This window comes from Triticum dicoccoides, chromosome 7A (assembly GCF_002162155.2).
Source record: "Triticum dicoccoides isolate Atlit2015 ecotype Zavitan chromosome 7A, WEW_v2.0, whole genome shotgun sequence".
Lineage (NCBI taxonomy): Eukaryota > Viridiplantae > Streptophyta > Magnoliopsida > Poales > Poaceae > Triticum > Triticum dicoccoides.
Window position 1 is genome coordinate 499,262,189 of NC_041392.1, and position 21,373 is coordinate 499,283,561.

Consider the following 21,373-nt stretch of genomic DNA (forward strand, 5'->3'; position numbering starts at 1 on the left):
GCTGACGAAATTCTCCCTCGACACTTTGCTGGATCAAAAGTTCGAGGGACGTCATCGAGCTGAGCGCGTGCTGAACTCGAAGGCGCCGTACGTTCGGTACTTGGTCGGTTGGATCGCGAAGACGTTCGACTACATCAACCGCGTTAATCTAACGCTTCCGCTTTCGGTCTACTAGGGTACGTGGACACACTCTCCCCCTCTTGTTGCTATGCATCTCCTAGATAGATCTTGCGTGTTCGTAGGAAATTTTTTGAAATTACATGCGACGTTTCCCAACACCACGTTTGGAAAAAAACCGTTACTTGGCCAAGCCATGAACATCTGTAAATTATTGTATGAACAGGCTAACATGAAGATTGATTGGACAGACTAGTGTGAAGAAAAATTGTTGAAGTCCGGCCCCATGAATGGTTAAGTGTGCTAAAAAGAAAATCTTGAATTGTATTGCTGATGTACCATGGATGATGGTCTTAGGCAGTAATTAGCATCCATACCGGATGCCCAGTCACTTGAAAATGGACGACTCAGTGAGGCTCACCACAACTCTCAAGTTTCAAGGCCAAGCCGGCTCTCCCTGTCCAAAACAACAAGAAAACAATTTCTCCATGAATCTTGGCAAGCACCAGGCCAGACACGCTGTGACGAGGACATGAACCAAACAAACCATTCGTGCCGAACGATCTCATGCCAAGTGAGGGGAAGAAACTGAGGGTGCAAACCAAACAAGGTCTAGGCTAGCTTTAGGTTTCACTCTAGCCAGAGAAATATCTATCAGGATGGCAAGCAAACAACCAAATGGTTCCAGCAAATCCATCGAAATATGACATGGGAGCAAACATTCAGAAATAGCCAATGGGTCTCGGGTCCCGTTCGCATCCAAATTGAAAAAATAAAAAATATATCAAAAAGACTAATATTTTTAAACTTTTTTGTAACAAACATGATTTAATATTGTCGTGATATCCATTCGAGGGGAGTAGATTGGTTTAGTAACCACATATCTCAATCACGAACCGAATTCAGTCTTCATTACACTTTGTTTGTTGTTCCGTTGTTTTTGGTTTGCCCCATGTATTTATTTGCCTTGTGTTAATATCGAGTGAAAAGTCTCCCGATGGCCTTTCTAGACATACATTTTTTTGAGAATACCACGAGAGTCATTCCTCGGCGATTTTTTTCACATGAGTATTTCATAGGTTGCAAAAAAGTTTCATAATTTTTGACTTCTTTTTTGTTTTTTCTAAATTTGTTTTTCCATTTTGGGGACATCGGCCTTCATCTTTCAAAGATCGGCGTCCAGCAAACATTTGGCTAATACTTCCTTCGATCGGGTTTATTAGACCTTTTTTATTTAAGCCAAAGTTTGACCATGAATTCAACTAATAAAATGTAAACTATATGTCACAAAAATTATACCTTTGAAAACCGTTTTCAAATACAAATCATACAATATACTTTTTATACGATGTACTTTATGTATTTTCTGTTACATGATCAAAATTAGACTCAAAGTACAAAGTGGCCTAATAAACTCGGACGGAGATACCGCGGTCGGTCTTGTTGGTTAAATTTATGATTAAACTTAAATCTTAAAAAGCGCGGGCGCACTATATTATGTAATGAATGGGAGTAGTACTTACTACCTCCGTCCTGCTTTATTAGCCTCCTTTGTAATTTGTGTCAAATTTTGATCATAAATTTAATTAATAAAATGTTAATGCATGTTATTAAAAAAATTATATCGTTAGATTCCTATTTGAACATAGTTTTAACTGATATAATTTGCGATGACATGCATTGATATTTTATTAGTTAAATCTATGATTAAAATTTAACACTGAATATGAAGGAACCAATAAACCAGGAGGGAGTTAGTAACAGTTTGTAATTTACAAACACACGCAATCAGTGTAACACATTCAACGACTTGTCTCGCCGACGTAGCTTTGTCCTGAGCCGTCAGTCCGCCCCAATGCCCAGATGCACTTCTGAATTCTGACTTCTCTACGATGCATGTTGTTCACACCAACTCCCTAGGGTTTTAGTTCAACCAGGCCAAAACCTCCACGCCGCCGCCGCCGCCGAAAATTCCTAGGCGGCGATGGCCATGGCCCGGCGTTCCGCCTCCCACCTCCTATCCTCCTTCCGCCCATTCTCCCTCCTCCTCCAGCCCCTCGCCGACGCCCCCTCGCCCGCGGCCGCGGCCGCAGCGGCGTCGGCCCGCCGGGCGATGTCCTCGGCGTCGGCTCTGCGGGCGCGGGGAGACGACAAGGAGTTGGCGCGGTGGCGCGAGTCCATGGATCGGATGCGGAACATCGGTATCTCCGCGCACATCGACTCCGGGAAGACGACGCTGACGGAGCGGGTCCTGTACTACACCGGCCGGATCCACGAGATCCACGAGGTGCGTGGCCGCGACGGCGTCGGCGCAAAGATGGACTCCATGGACCTCGAGCGCGAGAAGGGCATCACCATCCAGTCGGCAGCTACCTACTGTACCTGGAACGGATACCAGGTCCATTTCTCTCCTCTTCTCGCTCATTCTTGTAGCTGATCCATTTCCCTCTTCTGATCACTATTGTTTTATTCCTGGTTAAAGAAAATTGCATTGGGGTTTGAGTTAATGTCCAATCATATGACAAATCAACTGTGAAATAATAATGCTGTTACCTAACGCCATTCCAACATTTGGGGCTAACTGTAACTGTTTTTTGTTAATCAGTACGAGGCAGATAGCACATGTAACCTTGTTTCCTTTAAGCACTAACATATATGGTTGAAAAGCTTAATTGGCTGGTGTGCAAGGTCATACACCAAACGCTACGATATTTGGTAACTGATTAGCAAAGCTTATTCTCTCCTGGATATATCAATTTTTAGTTTTAACTAACATGTGGTATGTGTACGAACTCAAGTATTAACCTGTCACATGGAATTTAAATATTTAAACCAAGCTGACCAATATTTATGCTTCACACTAATATTTATGTTTTATTTATCATAAGTGGACAATAATTAGTTGCCATACTACTATTCATTAGTTGCAATTGAACCTATGCAATTTCGTGTTTTCACTCTGTCCTTGTAATCATTTTGATATTCCATCGAGCTCTTGAACCAGATCTTTCCTCTTTGAGTACCGCAGAAGTATATTGCTGCCGTAGCTTTGGTGTCTCTAGAATGCGCATCATGTTAAAGTGGTCTAGTCAACAATTTTGAGGCTGTAGATTTGTGCCAGCAAGGTGTTCCCTACAATTTATTGCTGCTTCTCAGGAGTTAGGTATATAAAGATGGGGGCTAATTTAACTAGGTTGGCTGTTGGCTTTTGCTTTCTCCACAGCATGTCCAGGCAATATGAAATGTGAGAAGAAAATTTTAAAAACCATCAATCAAGAATACTATGTGATGTCATTCATGCAATTGCAAAAGAAAAAGATGCAAGGAGAATGTGATTGGTGGTTTCATTCTTAAACACGTCAGCATTGTTGATGCCACAAATGAAGTAGCCCCATTAACTATACCAAAACCGTGGTCAGGCGAGGAATGGAGCAAATGGCAAATATCCACATGATAGAGATGTAAATTGCCGAACATGGACGAGTTGCCAGCCACTACCAAATAGCCATTATTCTTGTTCAAGTGGAGTACCACATGTGAATTCTCCCGAGCCATTATTAGTGGAGACGTAATTGCTTCATGACAGTAGACCATTTGAAAGAATCAAAGGAGTGGTTTTGATAGACATCTATTTCATGGCAAGTGGCAACTATCGATGTGGGTTGAATGAGCTACCCGAGTCAACTCGTGCTAGTCCCACCCGCTTCTTTAATAGCTGTTTCCCGGAACACAGCTCCCCCTGCCACTGGGCTTCAAACTAGGATCTGTGGGTTGGGGTCAGTATGATTGGTTGAAGCAGATACACCAAAACCATGCATGAATCTAGTACCAGTAGAACTTTAGAATTGCCCCCCCAGAAGCAACCTTTTTTGTTGTCATGTATACAACCATTGATCACTATCCCTTGTATTGTCTTGTCTGAATGCTTTTGTTTTGACCCATCTTACACTGTTCTTGTGTTCCATCGTTGCAGATTAATATCATCGATACCCCAGGTCACGTGGATTTCACTGTTGAGGTTGAAAGGGCCCTCCGTGTTCTTGATGGTGCTATACTTGTGCTATGTAGTGTTGGTGGTGTACAAAGTCAATCGATTACTGTTGATCGACAAATGAAAAGATATGAAATTCCAAGGGTTGCATTTATTAACAAGTTGGACCGCATGGGAGCTGATCCATGGAAAGTTCTCAACCAGGTGAGCATGAGTCTGACTTCTGTGGTCTATATGCACTGATGCTCTCTCATGATACTAAGAGGGGTGAGAGGCTTATGCAAAATGTCCCTTCTCTCTTTTCATGCTGGATTTTTCCCTCGTGGTGGAAGTGGGTAAAAGTCTGTGTTATCATTTCATTCCATGTCTTTATGTTGTATTTTCTGTGAGGACACACTTCTGTATGCCATGTTAGTATTGTACTGCTAGCTTAGTATTCTTATCGTGTTTAACACAGGGAAGGTGAAGGCAATAAATACTCTTCCTATTGCATTTGAATTCTGATGAAGTAGCAGTCAAGTATTTGCTACTTTGCTTTGCACTGAAGTGCTATCTGAAATGCACTGACGTCCTGGGTTCATTTCGAATATTTTATGCCCTTCATTGCTAAATCAGCTCATCTTTTATCTTGCATCCAGTTTAAAAATTCTTTTTGGAAGTACAAGGTATGGGTTAGGCGGTTCAAAGTAAAAGGGGAAAACAAGGACTTCACAAGTGCAAGGGCTGGCTTTGCATTCTTTTTTAGTATCTGCAATGTGGACCAAGCTTACATCTTAATGCTAGAGTTGCTGCATTTTGATATTACTGGAAATCATCATTCTTGTGCTTATTTTAAGGCTAGCCATTTTTTTCTGATAATTTTCAGTTTTTATAGTTCCGTGAGGTGACTTGCACTTGTCTGTTGTTGCTATCAGTTTCTATAGCTGAATTTTGCTTTTGTGTTCTATTGAAGGCTCGGGCCAAACTACGACACCAGAGTGCAGCTGTACAAGTGCCGATAGGATTGGAAGAGGAGTTTGAGGGCCTTGTTGATCTTGTGGAGTTGAAGGCTTTGAAGTTCGAGGGTGGAAGTGGGTGTGTCCCTGTTCTTACAAGCATTTAGTTGTGAGGGTTATTGGTATCTGGAATCTCGGATGACACATTGTTTGTAATGTGCAGACAGGAGGTTGTTACATCTGATGTCCCATCCAACATGCAAGATTTTGTAATGGACAAGAGACGTGAACTTATTGAAGTTGTTTCAGAAGTCGATGACCAGCTTGCAGAAGCTTTTCTTAATGATGAGCCAATAACAGCTAATGAGCTTAAGGTTCATCCAACTTCCATTATTATTTTCTGTTGTTTCTATATGCGTATATACCATTTCATGAAATGACTATATAAGCATACAATCCATCTGAAAATTATTCCAGATTGTAGCTACATCTTTTAAAACGGATGTAGCTGTAGCTGCTAAAAGCAACCTTTTTGAAGGAATAGAACGATTTTACCCCCTTGAATATTGCAGTTTGTGTGATTAAATATTGCCTTTGGTGTCTTATTTTCTTTTCGACCAGGCTGCTATCAGAAGGGCAACAGTAGCGCGCAAGTTCATACCAGTTTACATGGGAAGTGCATTCAAAAATAAGGTCCATGACTGCATTTTCCGTTCTTTATCTGGTTCTTTTTCATTTACTAGCTAAATTCTCGGACGTTGTTTTTTGTTATAGATTATTACTAGTTGTTTAAAAGCTTGTCCCACCATAGTCCCTGAGTTTTCGTAAAATAAAGTTTTTATCTCAAAATATACATTAATCGAATCAACTATATATGTCCTCGATAGAATGGATGACAACTGTGGCAATTCCTAGTAACTTGGGTGGATGGAACGCCACGAACTTAGATCTTTATAAGAGGTAAAGATTTACAGTTTCATGTGTCTGTAATACTGAAAAGGACACAACCTTATTTAATTTGTATTAATAATATAAGAAGTAAACTTATAGTCTCTCTCTTTGCAAATAGACACTGTTATGGACATGGGGCACGGGTCTACAGTTTCCAACATGCAACTTACTCTTACTACTATTATGAATATGCTAGTAAAAATAGAAAATAACACTGCTTTCAAAATATTTTTCATAAAAAACTACTGATGCCATTTTCACTTCACTCTAAACTATTTTCCCATATGCACGAGTTGAAGTCAGAGAAGTTCAATCACACACTTTCTAGGAGGATGTCATCTATTTACAATGCAAGAATGGTTACAATTTAAGACTAAGCGCCCAAGAAATGTTACTTTGAGTTTGAGAAAGTGAAATCTTGTTGGAAGATCCGAAGATGTGCTAGGAAGCTAGGGTTTTTCACACGGGCCTTTATCGACCAGATCTGAGTCACCATTTTCCCTGTGCCATCACCTGGACCTGCGATGGCTGTTCTCGATCTTCACCGAGGCAACCTTGCTCTCGATCTCAAAATTCCCAATGCCTCTGTGTTCCAGCCTTGGTGTCGAGCTCATCTGCTGCTGTGGCCTCTTCTTGAAGTGCCACCCTTGCGGCCTCGCCTTCAAGCCCCAACCAAAGCTCTACTCTGTCCCCTTGCAGTGCAGTTCCTAGGTGGCTGGCGCAAAACTAAATACCGCTCGATCAAAACTAAAGAAAAAGATTCAAGAATAACATTTGACAAAATGATCAGCATAAAATGTTAAATTAAAGAGAAGATTTGATACAACAGTTTGATTACTTAATCAGTCAGCAGTATTTCTGGAGTAAGGCACATTGTTGCAAACAATCAAAGGCATACAACCTTGCTGCTATTTTAAGTGTTACAAAACTAGGCATTTGTTTTATGTCTTCTTTTACGATGTCGTCTATCATGTATGAATGTCTGAGATCTTTGTAGCCACCAATCCTCATCGTGTAATCTTGCCTGGAGTATAACTGTTCTTAGGGCCTTGTCAATTCCAGGGGACCGTCCTTAAGCACTAAATGGAGCACAATACTGTGATTAAGCAAACAGCAAACATGAAATACTGACGTTTAAGAACTAGGACTGTGATAGTCAGATCCATTTTACTATTTGTAATTACCTTATACTGGGTCGTTGGAGTACTGTAGATTAAACACTGCTCTCATGCATGCACTTCATGCAAGTCATTAGAGCCTGACTTTAAAGAAGTGTAGAAAGATAGTAACATAATTGAGCCTTTGCTTTGCGTTTGTTCTCTCCCTTTGCCAGCACAGTTATAGAACAGATAGCCATATTGCATGTCAACAACATAGAGGTGTACGGTACCTATTCACATCGAGAATGATCACATTAAGATTGTGTATTGTACTGATTGTCATACTTTGGTGGTTTAGGTGTAGATAAGATTGTTCACAGTCATGAGCACTCTTGCACTAGTACTTGTGTAAGAACCTGCAGTTAGCATCTGTATTGTACTATTGTTAATGCTAGGTTGCTATACAACAAATTTCCTGTTGGTGTTCCATTGCTTACAGTTTTGATCTTTTTGACTGGTTTTATAGGGTGTTCAACCTCTTCTTAATGGTGTGCTTGACTATCTACCCTGCCCACTGGAAGTTGAGAACTTTGCTCTTGACCAAAACAAGTCAGAAGAGAAGGTAGAACACGGTCTCCACAATACATTTAATATAGTAGATATGGAACATAGGTTTCCCTTTATGCGCTTCCATCTTCCACCACTCATCCTAAAAAGCCAGAAGTGAGGAGAGATGGAAAGCATGTAAAGTACTCCCTCCGTCCCATAATGTAAGATGTTTTTTGACTCTACACTAGAGTCAAAAAACGTCTTACATTATGGGACGGAGGGAATAATAAAATGTGTGAAGTTTTATGTGAGTAAATAGCGTTTGTACCGTATCTGCCTGTTATGCTGATGAAGCTGTTATTTTCTTTTATTAGCTTTCATAACGAATTGCCACCTGGCTTGATGGTTAGGTCTCATTATCTGGAACTCCAGCTGGTCCACTTGTGGCATTGGCCTTTAAGCTTGAGGAAGGCCGTTTTGGTCAGTTGACATATCTAAGGTGATTGTGGATCTTCTACGAACTGATTTTGTTGCATTATCATGCATTGTTATTCTTATTGGACACGGGTATTATTATTTTGCTTCTCAACTAATTATTTCTTACTGCACGTCTAGAATCTACGAAGGTGTGATTCGGAAGGGTGACTTCATACAGAATGTGAATACAGGAAAAAAGATCAAAGTAAGACCCAGACTTAATCCCAAGTCCCAGCAAGGACGTTGAAGCTGTAGTTGCCGAATTACCATACTGTTCTTTCAGCACACTTGTTTAACAATTGGCAATGCCAATATTTTATATTTTGAGGGGCATACTATATATTGATCTATGAGGAAATTAGAGGGATTTACTTTAATCAAAGAGAAAAAAGGTTAAATAGTACTCTCTCTGTCCCAAAATAAGTGTCGCACAAAAGTTGACTACTAAATCAGCGACACTTATTTTGGGACGGAGGGAGTAATATTCAAAATAGTGTACTACAGTGCTCTTGGCTTTTAACAATGTATCCTATAGAGCTGTTACGGTTGTGAGTCTGACCAGTCTGGTGAACATACTGCCATGCTACAGCAGAAGAAGAAAAAGTTGACTTTATGTAACTTATTTGTTTTTTGTAATTATATTTAGTATGGTAGTTGCAATATTGCATATTTGTGTTGGTAAACTAAGCGTAGATGCTTTGGCATGACATTTCATAACTGCACATCATTTGCCTGGTTTCAAATCTAAATCTGAATATGTTACAGAACATTGGTTCCAACTAATAAAGCCTAAATATTACAGAACATTGATTCCTACTATTTAAGCCTAAAATTTCCATAGAAAATAGTAATCATATCAGGAGAGCAATAGATGCCTTCAGTTTGATATATCTTAATTTTGCCTTTACTTTTTATTGTTGGTTGCGGGAATTTCAAAAGGTTTGCCTTCTCTGATCTAAGTGCTGTTAACTGTGTCTAGGTTCCACGATTAGTAAGGATGCACTCCAATGAGATGGAGGTAAGTTGCATGTTATGTTGAAGTTAACGCTTGAAAAATCAACTGTTCGGATCAAAATCGATGGCCATTCTTTACTATAAAATCAATTTGTTGGCTAGTATCTTAATTCTTTGCGGTCAATATAGGATATTCAAGAAGCACATGCTGGCCAAATTGTTGCTGTGTTTGGTGTTGATTGCTCGTCAGGTAAATTATTAGCAACGTAATATTCAGAATCTTTTCTGTGCAGTACCTTTTCCAGGTTATGCTACCATCTTTTGGATTTCTTCAGTGCCTGATTCCCTGCTTTTTGCATCAACAGGTGATACATTTACAGATGGGTCGGTCAAATATACTATGACTTCAATGCATGTCGCTGAACCTGTGATGTCCTTGGCTGTTAACCCGATATCTAAAGATTCTGGAGGACAAGTAACTCATCTGTTGTTTTAAAGATCCATGTGTCATATTTTATATCTTAACTTTGTTGAATAATTAATTACTGTAACATTTTAGTTTTCAAAAGCACTGAATCGATTCCAGAGAGAAGATCCTACTTTCCGTGTAGGTCTGGATCCAGAGAGTGGACAGGTTTGTTCTTCCATCCATTATGTTTGCTTTATTCTATTATTATCGTGTATTTTCTAAAGTGTACTTTGTACTTGCAGACAATTATTTCTGGTATGGGTGAGTTGCATTTGGATATCTATGTTGAACGCATCAGGAGAGAGTACAAGGTACACAAACAATTAGTTCAAGGACATACTTGGTTTCCCCTCTTCACTCAAAGTTTGCTATATGAGCTGCACTGTTAACTGTTGAGTAAATCCTTGTCTCGTTTGCTTTATGAGCTAGTTCAGACGTTGCAGCCTATTTTATTTTTTCTTTGTTTCAAGGTGTGTTTGGTTTGGGAACGAAGTGGAATATAATGTCATGGTTCTATTCCACTGGAATGGGTTGGTTCTGTTCCCATGTTTGGTTGGGGATATTTGGTAGAATAAAATCATTATGTTTCAGTGTTTCGTTTGAGAGATAGAACGGAATGAATTCAGCACCTCTTGCATAAAAACGGTGAGGTTGCCTCTCACGTGCACATATACAATATGAACAAGTATCGAGTATTTTGCCCAAACATGGCATAGTTTTGCTCAAACAGACAGAGGACCCATTATATTTTACTTTGAATTGTACTTCACATTGAATACTTACATTGAGTTGTTTCTCAATCGAGAAAAATTGCTCATAGATAGGAGGTCCATCCTGCCGACGGAGACCTGATCTGTTAGGGGACGGCGTGCAGGAAGCATTGGTTGCCGCTGTTGCACCCGGCGGTGAGGTAGTGGTCGCGTGGGAGAGGTGGCCGTTACAGCCCCCGGAAGGTTAGGCCACCGTCCTCCCCGGCAGATCAGGTCGCCGCCCTCACGGCAAATCAGGTTTCTGCCTGCCCTAGCAGATCAAGTCGCCACCGCCTGGTCCCTAGCAGATCAGGTCTAGTCACTGGGGAGAGGAGCAGCCGGCGGCATGGATCGATGGAGAGGAGCAGCTGGCGGCAGAGTACGAGAGAAGGGAGAAGCGATAGGGTCTTGTGTGAGAGAGGGAGAGGCGATAGGTGAGTGCGAGGCGAGGCAGCGTTCCGTGTTGTTCCATCGATTTGGAGGAATGACTCGGTTACGGATCTGGGCCGAATATTCCCTTAGAGGGAACGAGTTGGTTCTGGTTCTAGCTATTTACCAAACACAAGAATGAGGCCCAAGTATGGGTCGGACCCATTCCATTCCACTTGGTGACTCATACCAAACACACTTGATCTGTTCTATTCTTGACAGCGTGGAAAGCTCATTTGCAGTTTTGGCTTGGCTTGGGCATGGGCTGCAAACAGCTACACAACCTAATTTTTGCATTCCCATATTGCTTAAATTAACTCCTCAAGATACTGTTATACTCCCTCCGTCCCAAAATTCTCGTCTTAGATTTGTCTAAATACGGATGTATCAAGTCACGTTTTAGTATTACATACATCCGTATCTAGACAAATCTAAGACAAGAATTTTGGGACTGAGGGAGTATTAGTGTAGGTTTAGTTTTATTCTCATATATCGTCTTATCCTTGAACATATGTCATATACTCTGTCTGTTCTAGGTCAACACTCTTCAAGGTGGTACTTTGATCATTAATTTCTATAGCATACATTAGTAAATATTCACTGTTGGGAATTAGCAAAAAATCAAGCATAGTTTTCAGTTATCATGTTATGGGTCAAGATAATTTTGTATATGCTGATGGTCAAAACTTGCTCTGTTTAACTACACTGATTATAAAATATCATTTAGAAAAGAACGAAGTAGTACTCCCTCCGCTCCATATTGATTAGGTATTGTAAATGTTGATATTTTTCTAAAAAAATGGCAAACTTTGTACTTGGCCAAATCTATATATCGGTTCGGTAATGTGTATGTTGATATTTTTTCTCTAGATAAGCTTGGTCAAACTTTACATAGTTTGACTTGGACAAAATCTATATGCACTATATTTGGTAATGGAGGGAGTAGTAATGGATAAATTGTTCCACCTCTAGGAAACACATTCCATCCATTTAACCGCAGTGTTCTAACTAGTGCAAGACACCAGGTTGGCAGCAGCAAGGAGCCAAGGCGGCTGTACAACAACAATTACAGACGGTTAAAACGTTATGCTTCATCAAAACAGATATACGAACTAGAAGTTCTACAATCAGAGTTGAAACAAACCTTATTTTCCAAGTGAATAGGCATCCAAGTTTTTTGGTCCTTTATCTCTAATTCTTCTTAACACCAATGTAAGTACTTGGCGGCGCTATGGAAATTTAAAAGCGGCAACCTAGGCTGTTCGTCAAGAAGACTGAAAGTCACCTCCTTTAGATAGCACTTCTTCCGAATCTTGCTCATCAAGAGAGGCTAGCAAGCTCAAAACACCCACGCCAAATGTGGCTGCATTTTGCACACCACTAGGTCTATTCCCATTTTCAAAGTACTAAAGGGAAAAACATGGTCGGGAGGGGAAGCTTATAAGTTAGATCTAGAAGTATGAAAGATGGGACTGCATATACGGCTCTTCACTACCACTCCCATAAAAAATGAAAGAAATGAAGAGAAAGCAAGGCTGATGGATGCGATAGGAAGAATGGCAGTTCGGTATCTGCTGGAGCTTCATAGCCGAAGTGCCACTGTGGCCACATGTGAGACCCCATTGCCGTCACATCTTCTCTCTGTCCGTGAAGTGTCCAGTCTGGAGCCAGAGTCCTGAAAGGAATTAGGGTTGGGTGCTTCTATGTGTTGCTACTGGGCTGGGCCATATTGATGACATGTCCTTGTTATAACCCGCCAAGAGCAGACATCCCATATGTTCATGTATTGTGTTCCTAGTGAACACTACATTTCAGAGTTCAGAAATATTGCTGCGTGCCTGCTTTATTGAGCTTCTTTGATATGCTTCTGTGTTGACAATCATTAAGCGCATGATATTCTTACGATGAATGTTTATGTCTGACTCACTGCACACTTGTATATGTTGAAATTGAATAGATGTAACATGTTTTAACTCATGTAGGTTGATGCAAAGGTTGGGAAACCTCGTGTGAACTTCCGGGAATCGATCACCCAGCGTGCTGAATTTGATTACTTGCACAAAAAGCAATCTGGTGGTCAAGGTCAATATGGGCGAGTTTGTGGGTGAGTTCATTCAAATTAGATAATTATCTGCAACTTAATGTCCATTACTTGCTTTTATCTCATTTTTTCCGGTTCCGGAAAGTTATTATTTTGTGATGCATATATATGGGACACCTGCTGTTAATACATGTTTTAGCTGCGTCGTTACTGGATATATTCCTACTCCCTATTCCCACTTGTAAGACGAGTATTGGATGGTGTGGAAAGTGTTGCTGGAGTAGAACAAGGTTGGAGCCGCACCCTGGCGCTGTAAGTTGCCTCAAGGGAGGCTGGATACCTAGGGCCAGCAAATATCAATGAACGTAGTAATCCAGCCACTTCATATAATGTCATGGAAGATACTTCACCCACATGGAGAATGTAAGAACACTTATAATAATGTTTTCACCAGTGTGGAAAGCTTCCACCATTATAGAATACTTACCCTTACCTTTTAAAATTTTCAGTTTGGTGATGACATGTTCTCTTTAGTCGTTAATTAGTATTCGAAATTTGTAACTTCCAAACGTTCGTATTTTGTGATTAGATCCGAACGATCCGATCCCGTCCGATCTGGATTCCCCACCCGCGCGATAATTACTCTCGTGATCCGGATTTCCCGCGCATAGCCAGGAGATCTTCTTGTTAATCCCAGTGCGCTTGTGCAAAAATAAAGCATGAAGTGGGATTTGAGCCCACGACCTCCCTCTTGAATCGCATGGTCTCAACCACCTTAGCTAACTCTTTTCTACGTTAGGATGTAGATTAGTCTTGCCCTTATACTTTAGTATATGCGAGTAAAATAAACAACAACGAATCAAGACCACTGCATTGAAATTTTGGCGCAATAACCAAGTTACGTTTGCCTTAGTTTTTGTCACAACCTATTTTTTAATCTTATTTAACTACTTTAGTATTAGTAAACAGCAAATGTTTCATAACTAATCTTTTATCTGCGTGAACTTTTGTCCTAAGAAAAAAATTTGTTGAAAACATATCCCTCGATAACTTATGTGTGAATAGTATGGTAATATGCACACGCCGACCTGATAACTAACGTACAAACATCACAATAACTTTTTGAGGGGGAGAGGGGGTTGTTGAAAACATACCCTGGTAAATTATGTGATACTACCATGGTAATTTACGCATCGTAAAGCTGATAACTCATGTACAAACACCATGATAAGTTTTGACCCGAAAAAGTAGTTGTTGAGAAAATACCCCATGATAACTTATGTCTAAATCGCATGGTAATACATGCAACGCACACCTGATAAATTATGCATAAACACAACGATAACCTTTGAAGGGTGCAATTGTTGAAAACATATCCCTGGTAAATTCTGTGTAACTAGCATGATAATTTATGCATCGCAGAGTTGATAACTCACACACAAACACTGTGGTAAGTTTTGACCCAGAAAAATAGTTGTTGAAACCAATAGTCCACGGTAACTTTTGTGTAAATTGCATGCTAACATACTCGCATACCTAATAACTTAGGCACATACATGACGGTAACTTATAGCCGGTCAAAAAGTTGTTGAAATACACACACCGATAAGTTGTATATAAATAGGATGATAATATACATACACCAAACATGATAACTCATGCACAAACACTGCAATAGCTTTTTTGAACGGAAAAAAGGTTGTTGAGAAATATATTCTGACAACTTGTGAGTAAGTAGCATGGTAATATATACACAATGAAGGTGATAACTCACATACAAGGCACGGTAACTTTTTGACTCGATGAACACACCTGATAACTTCATAACTTCTGTGTAAATAACATGGTAATATATGTACAACATAGATGATAACTCATGTAGAAACACCACGGCCCGACACACGCCTAAATGAGCCTGGCATGGCACGACCCGCAATGTTCCGTTTATAAGCGGGCCATGCCACGTCAGCATGTCAACCTCACCCGGCCCAGGCACGACGTCGATGGTAGATGGTGGTATTGCATACATGATAAATTTACTTACAAATCATGTGGCATCTTTCGACTCAGGCAGAAAATGTAGTTGAAACATACCCAGATAACTTCCTGTAAACAACATGATAAGTTATATATTGTAGGTATGATAGTTTACGTAGTCCGGGCGTGATAACTTTCAACCTGAAAAAAAAAGTCATCGGAACATACCAACATGGGATCTAGTTTCAAAGGTCCCGTCGCGGCGAATCTTTTATGTGAAAATAATTTTTCAATCCGGCCGACGGTTTTACCTATAAAACATTTTAAGTTCTCAGTTTTTGAAAAGAATCTATTGACATCATCTGTTTTGTTTTTTCCTGCATGCATCTAATTAGGAGCTTCTAACCCTCGCGTGCATGCAAACTGGTCAGTGTTTAATTTTGTTAGCCGGGTGAGAGATGCGGGGCTGCATGCAATGGGATTAGCGATATGAGGAATCGCGCGCATGGAGGAATGGAGCGATTCGTTCGGATCTATTCCTATAGTCAGAACGTTTGGAATATATAACAGTCCGTCCATTAGTATTATATCATGGTTTCTTAATCTAGGAGCATAGGTTCCACTAAATATGTTTATGATTTGTCGTTAGGGGCGCTTCATGCCTATAAATAGAGGCCAGATCCTTAGTTTTGTAACACACTCCTGTACATTTTACCTATGAACTGAATTCTCCTTGTTGTGGATATTATATTGCACTCCTATCTTAAAGTTTTGGATTACACAGCTTACGCTCCTGTGACCACATGTGTATTACAACAGTTGAAGTTATCCCGTATGTTGTGTTGTCTATTTTTGTGGCAACAGTGCACGCAGTTCACTGATATGGGTGTCATGAATGTGCTGTCAATCTGATATTTCTTCTCTGATCTGGTGTTGAGATTGAGTAGGATCACTTTAGTTACCCAACTTTTGGAGCTCATAAGCGAAGATATTTCCCTTTGATATCAGTTATCCAAGACCTGTCCTGCAGCACCTCCAGCATGGTCTGCCTCCTCCTGGTCCACCTAAGAACAAGACTGTAGAGTTCAGGAGTGTTCTCGATGGCCGCTTTGACCGTCTAGCCATCGATCTTCCCAAAAAACTCTGCTTGAGAATGTAGTCAGAAATCCATAATAGAGTCCGACCACAACGACCGAATTAATTATCCTCATCGAGAAACTTAGACTACTAAATAGAAAAGATTTGAAAATCATGGCATGGGTCTCCTTTTTTTCTTTCTTTAGAGTTTTCTATATGCACAATTTCTCGATGTTTCGATGAGAATTTCTTGACTTTCCATATATAGAAAGAGATAGACTATAAATGACATCTCTTATGTCAATAAGATCAAAGGGATGGATATTAAATGATAGGAAGTGCTAGGAAGTGAAATAGAATGAAATAGAGCCACTTTGGGCTTCCCTATGAAATGAGGCATGGAACAGAGCCACTACGAAGAAATTATGGGAGTTACGAAAGAAGCTTCTTCCTGTCGCCAACCTCTAACTTGGTCTATGCAGCTCGCACCGCTCATGTTTGGAGAATTGAATGTCAAGCTCTCACGAGCGGCGGAAAGGGTCTGTACCATCCTTGAAACCCAACACACCCTCAGACTGATCATGGTCTTGGACAGCTCATGGATGCTGAGGCCTCCAGACTTCATCGGGTGATGATCCTTGTTCCAGTTGACGTGGCAGTGATCGCCGTGTGCAGCTGCTCTGCCTATCCAAAGGAGAACCCCTAATAATCTTATCCATCTGCTTCTGCACCTCCTTGTAGACGCCCATCACCTTGATATATTTGGGAAAAGTATTTACTAATAAGGAAAATAAGGTAATGATTGGGGAGAGTTACAAAGTGTGTTTTATTTGAAACCTTAGTTGCTATTCATCACTTGCTCCTGATTGCTGATTTGTATTGCCTAGCGCTATATCATTGGCTGTCCCTAGCACAGTAGCACTCATCACTGCCGCTGTTCTGTTTCCACAACCACCGTGATGCCATTTCCTTATTGCTCCTGGTCTTTGCTGCCGTTGTGTTTTAGCGGAATTCATGTGAGAGGAAACTCGATGATGACTGGACAGTTGGCGCTTTCCTGATCTTCTACTTATCCACAGTTTGTAAATGTGCTCAGAGCATGAATATACCTGCGCACCAAAGTGGAGTTAACACCTGCCAAATTTAACTAGAAAAGTGATGCTCCCAGTTTACCTTACCTTAGATTGGTTATGCGAATAAATATTTAGGATATTTCATTTGGAGCTTCATGATAAGCAAGAATATATGCAGGTACATTGAGCCTCTTCCATCAGATGCTGAAGGTAAATTTGAATTTGACAACATGATTATTGGACAAGCAATTCCGTCCAACTTTATACCAGCGATTGAAAAGGGTTTCAAGGAGGCTTGCAATTCGTGAGTCTATCTCTTCCACACTAGTTCAGCTATTCCGCATTTTGTTTGTGGTGTTAATTTTTGTTTGCATGTTGGCTATTGCAGGGGTTCATTAATAGGGCATCCTGTCGAGAATATTAGGATTACACTGACTGATGGGGCTTCACATCAAGTCGATTCCAGTGAGCTTGCGTTTAAGCTAGCTGCTATCTATGCTTTTAGACAGGTGAGCGCAGTCGCTTTCCTGTGGGGGCAAATGTCATTTCTAGTGATTGTTGCACTACTACAATGCAAATGCAAGCGTTATTCATAAACTTGTTTTTTTTTCAGTGTTATACTGCTGCTAAACCTGTTATATTAGAGCCTGTGATGAAGGTGGAACTAAAATTTCCAACAGAGTTTCAGGGCACAGTAACTGGTGACATAAACAAGTGAGTTTTTTTATGCCAACAAGCTATGCTTGTACTGAGATGTATGGTTAGTGGATGATTCATGATGTCACGCTAAATTTTCCTATTCTACTCAAGAAATGCAGATACTTGCATGCAATTCACTTTAAAAGGATAATTGCCTCCTTAGCACCTGAAAAGGCACAATTTGCTGGAATACCATAGGCCATGGTAGTGATAAATTGGTTCTGGAATCAGAACATATTGTCACCTTGTGATATTCTGGCAAACTGACTAACATGGGTGCTATTGGATTTTATTTTTGTACACTCATCAATTCAATCCTTCAAACCATACTAAGTATATCTCTTTTGTTTGGTGTGGTAAACAGGAGAAAAGGTATTATTGTTGGAAATGACCAGGAAGGCGATGACACAGTTGTAGTATGCCATGTACGTAAGCCTTGTTCCTTTTGGTTTCTTGCCTCATGTAGCACAGATAATAGTACAGTATTGTCTTGTGATAAACTGACAGATTTAATAGTTGTATTAGTCATGAGTGGTTCTAGTAATCGATGTTGGTATCTTTGGCTTTTCTGTAGTTTGTAGCGATAAGTGTCTAATAGAACAACTGAAGCGTTACGAAATCAATTGCAGTATTACCCTCGTAACATTAAAAATATGCTTTCTATTGGGTGAGTCGGTGACGGGTTACGGGTTGGAGGTTCCACTAATCTACACGAACAACAGCCAGGACAACATTTTTCGACTAATAAACCTCACTTTAGAACCTTTACCATTTGTCCTACTCGGCACCACAATAAACATGTCAGATCAGTAGACTATAAGAGGAACAGGTATATTGTGAAATTCATAATGTAGATGTCCATGTTAAGGCCAATTACCTTGTGCATTGTTATTGGACTTAGCCTCTCGTCCTGCTCTCTTTCAGGTTCCACTAAACAATATGTTTGGATATCGACAGCGCTTCGCTCAATGACACAGGTAATATTTTGTTCTTCTTCACGACTCCTGATGTTCATTCTAGAACTTTTGTTTTGGCAATAAGCATGACCATTCATATGCTTTTTATCCTTATTCTTCACCCGACGCATTCTTTGCAAAGAAGTTACCGTTCAAGATGCTCTCCATCCTTATTGTTTACTTGGCACGTTCTTCACTGTGTAGTCTGCGGCAGCAATGTTCTGCTACAGAAGTATTGATATTCTGCTACACGCATGGGTGATACCTGCCATATGGGAGGAAATAAGAACTTGTATTTCCTGGAGGCTAAGGGCCAGTATCAATATACAAAGCTTTATAACAATGGGGAATATCACATCCTATACACGGAACTAGTATATTATCTCTAACATCAAAAGTGTATGGTGAAAGTATCAAAAATTGTGGAGAAAACCAAGAGATGTCCTGGATGTGATGTAGCGCACATGTCCAAACCTAACATCAAATTCAGTCTTGGTTGCAAGAGCTATAGAAGACAATTGATGCCTCTACTTCATAGTCGACAGTTTCTCTTCCCACAGTTCAATTACGTGTGATCGTGCAGTCAACGCAGGGTGTTGTGGACCTATGTGGCAGTTGAGGCACCAAATTAATCCAGCAATTCCAAAACTAAAGGAAGTACAAATAATTATTTTCTGTTCGTATAAACTTCCTTATTTATTTGCCCACAAGTGAACATGGATACATCTTTCGATGAACTTCTCTTTTTTCGGTTCCAGTTTTGTGTTCATTTGATATGATAGTCAATCCCAGTAGAATACATCATATCACCCAAGTTAGCCCTTTTTCTGATACGTCCTTGCAATTAGTTCATTGCGCTCTGCATGCACTTTTTACATACACATCACGAAAATTACATCAGTGTGCCTCCAGTTGTTGGAGATAGACATCATTGTACATTTTATTTATGTTTTATCAGTATTTTGTTATGCTGGAATGGAAATATTTGAAATCTACCTTAAAATAGAACCAATGCTATCACTTATCAGTCATTGCCTGGTCATCAATCTGGCCAGCTGTCTGAGGTCTCGGCACACTGGGTCACTGGTTGTACTTGGGTCATCGGTTGGACCATGGTTGTACTTTAAATATTTTTCATTATATATAGGTTAAAAGTGGTTTGTGTGTCTGGTTATCCCTGTTTGATCTGGTTCGAGGGCAGTCTGGGTTTGAATAGAGAAGATTTCACTGTGTTCTTTCACAATACCTCTTTTGTGCACAATAAATTTTCTGGCACAAACTATTTCTATTTAGGTTCGCTACTTGAAATGCTCAATTATTGAATAGTTTATATTGGGAAGTCATCTATTGTTCTCCGAGAGCATATATGCATTTGTTTACTTACCGTAATAGCATAGCTTAATGTACAGCAATATTGCTATAGGACAAGTCCGAGGCCCCACCAGTGAGCTGTGAGAACTGTTTGGTTCTGGTGTTTCTGTGAATGTCATTTAGGTAGGTATTAGTGTTGTGGTGAAGGTGCCATATTGCTATAAAAAAAGTTCGAAGCCTCATCACGGAGCTGTGAGAGCTGCTTGATTTCTTATGGTCTACTCTCTTCTCTCGTCCACATGTTTATTCAACCTTTCATGGTACTACAATGCAGTTTCATACATAGTCATTAAATACCCACCTGTCTTATAAACCCATGACACCCCTATCTTTCAAGTCTTTGGTTTGGCATTAAAAGGAAAGGTTGTCAAAAAAATAGAAAGTAAAAACAAACTAGCATGGCGGTGTTCCTAATTAATTCCTTGCTTAACTTTTGGTTCATGTACTGCAGGGAAAAGGCGAGTTTACAATGGAGTATATGGAGCATAATACTGTCTCACAGGATGTACAGATGCAGCTTGTGAATGCACATAAGGCCACTAAGAGCACAGACTGATTCTTCTGAAGCACAGAGAAAACAAATTTTGATTCCATTATATTCGTTAACTTTTGTTTTCACTGTCCCTCAAGTGATGAGCTAGGACATCACTAATAGGCTATATTTGTAGAATTACATGCGATGGTCAGCACAGGAATAGGTGTGTTGTAATAATCTCGAAACCCTTGGTACAAGTTCACATGAATATTGTAGGCCAGGATTGTTATGGAGAAACAGCAAAGTTATAGCGCCCTTGAAAGTTTTTATCTTTCCAAATGTATGGACTGACCATGAAGAAAGATTTCTTCCCATTTTTTGACCAGCCTTGTAACCAGCCACCAGATCTGACCGAGAGAGATACAGGAAACACCATTAAACACAATGCTATTTCTGTGTTTCTGCAGGGTCCAAAGAATAGCAGCACAAAAAGTATTTAGAGTGGCCTACCAAAAAATTCACCAACTTTACTCCAAACCTGTCAAGCTACAATGCAATCAAAGAACAAATGCTGGATAGTTTCATCGCAAGAAAAAAAGACACTCTTCAGGTCTTGGCTTCCCGAGTATTCTCTTATACCACTATTGAACAGGCCCCTTAGAAGCGCCCCCCTTGGAAGATGAACAACTAGATGCACCATTATATCGAAGAAAATAGGTGGGAAGATCTCAAGATTGCAAAGAATTTCAGAAATTTCACGCTCCAATCGTTTCACAACTTCTATTCTTAATGTCTTGCACACAACTCCTTAAAAAGTCTACCTAGTTCAGCGATAGTCGCATACATCCCCTTTGGGGGCGATGCCTCTAAGACCAACTAGTAAGATACTTCATAGAAGTATGTGGTAATCATGCGTCTTCAAACCATGTATTTTACCAGTCTCGGCATCCACATGTGTTGCTAGGTTTGCAACATGACCATTT

At 40.1% G+C, this 21,373-nt stretch overlaps 1 pseudogene; it reads left to right on the forward strand.

Moving 5' to 3' along the window:
- Positions 1-1,996: 1,996 nt before the first annotated feature.
- LOC119328786 lies at positions 1,997-20,729 on the forward strand (annotated as a pseudogene).
- Positions 20,730-21,373: the final 644 nt, after the last annotated feature.